Source organism: Orycteropus afer, unplaced genomic scaffold, assembly GCF_000298275.1.
Source record: "Orycteropus afer afer isolate SDZICR_OR568_19922 unplaced genomic scaffold, OryAfe1.0 scaffold00035, whole genome shotgun sequence".
Lineage (NCBI taxonomy): Eukaryota > Metazoa > Chordata > Mammalia > Tubulidentata > Orycteropodidae > Orycteropus > Orycteropus afer.
In genome coordinates, this window is record NW_006921622.1 from 17,234,615 (window position 1) to 17,236,509 (window position 1,895).

The 1,895-nt window shown below is 56.6% G+C and overlaps 1 pseudogene; it reads left to right on the top strand.

Moving 5' to 3' along the window:
• Positions 1-571: 571 nt before the first annotated feature.
• Positions 572-1,895, top strand: part of LOC103193261 — a 4,675-nt pseudogene continuing 3,351 nt past the window's right edge.

Sequence of the window (1,895 nt, forward strand, 5' to 3'; positions counted from 1 at the left end):
CAGTGAATAGTAAACTTGTATGTTACTTGCTTGTAACCACCTAGATCCACCTGAGTGGAAATGGGGTAATTGCAACAAAGAAAAAAACGAACTCAATTTAGTACTCTTTAACCTAAGACCAGGATGCTGAAGAAGCAGTCTGCAGAAATTGTGCTGTGGGGCACTATCCTCTTTGTGACCTGGAATGCCCTGCTCCTTCTCTTCTTCTGAACACACCCAGCACCTAGCAAGCCTCCCTCAAACAGTTCTCTTGATGACAACCCCTCCAACCTCACCCGTGAAGTGATCCGCCTAGCCCAGAACGCTGAAGTGGAATTGGAACATCAGCGGGGATTGTTGCAGCAAGTTACCACATAGCTGTGCTGCCCGACCACCACAAATTCCAGAACTACTATAAAATTACGCAGTGTTTTCCGGGGCCGGCCGGCGAGAGGGCCGAGCCTCTGCAGGGCGGAAATCGGTAGCAGCGGGACCTATTGCGGAGCGGCAGGGCAGCAGGAGCTGGCTGAGCTGGAGAGCGCAGGGGAGCGAGCGGCAGCAGGGCCTGAGGCTTCCGCGGCGCTCGGCCGGGGACTGAGCGCCAAGCCGGGCGGGAGCAGGAGCCTCAGCCATGTTCGCAGGGCTGCAGGACCTGAGCGTAGCCAACGGTGAGGACCTGAGACACTGACCAACTACACTGAGCCGCTCAAGGCCATTGAGCAGTTCCAGATGGAGAACGGCATCCTGCTGCCGTCCTTGCAGTCCACTCTGCCCTTCCTGGACCTGCACGGAATGCCGCGGCTGGAGTTCCACCAGTCAGTGTTCCACGAGCTTTGAGACAAGCTGCTGGAGAGAGTGTCCGCCATTGCGTCCGAGGGGAAAGCGGAGGAAAGGTACAAGAAGCTGGAAGACCTGCTGGAGAAGAGCTTCCCTCTGGTGAAGGTCCCGTCCCTGCAGCCCGTGGTCATGTGTGTGATGAAGCACCTGCCCAAGGATCCGCAGAAGAAGCTAAAGCTGGTGATGGCCGACAAGGAGCTGTACCGAGCCTGTGCCGTGGAGGTGAAGCAGCAAATCTAGCAGGACAACCAGGCCCTGCTCAGGGACGAGGTGTCCCCACTGCTAAAGCAGTACATCCTGGAGAAGAAGGTCGCGCTCTTCAGCACTGAGCTCTCCGTCCTGCACAACTTCTTCAGCCCCTCCCCCAAGACCCGGAGCCAGGGAGAGGTGGTGCAGAAGCTGACACAGATGGTGGGGAAGAACGAACGTGAAGCTGTATGACATGGTGCTGCAGTTCCTCCGGACGCTGTTCCTGCGAACACACAACGTGCACTACTGCACACTGCGGGCTGAGCTGCTCATGTCCCTGCACGACCTGAACATCAGTGATATCTGCACCGTGGACCCCTGCCACAAGTTCACCTGGTGCCTGGACGCCTGCATCCGCATGCGGTTTGTGGACAGCAAACAAGCGCGGGAGCTGCAGAGCTTTTTGGATGGCGTGAAGAAGGAGCAGGAGCAAGTCCTAGGGGACTTATCCATGATCCTGTGTGATCCCTTTGCTATCAATATGCTCTTCCTGAGCACCATCAGGCACCTGCAGGAGCTGGTGAGCCAAGAGACGCTGCCTAGGGACAGCCCCGACCTCCTGCTGCTGCTCAGGCTGCTGTCGCTGGGACAGGGTGCCTGGGACATGATCGACAGCCAGGTCTTCAGGGAGCCCAAGATGGAGGTGGAGCTTGTCACTAGGTTCCTGCCGACACTCATGTCCTTTGTGGTAGATGACCACACCTTCAACATGGACCAGAAGCTTCCTGCTGAGGAGAGAGCCCCAGTCACCTACCCAAACTTAACAACTAGTACCCATGACCTAGCTGGGATAGCTAGAAGAAGATGATTAACACAGATGGTGTTAAGTT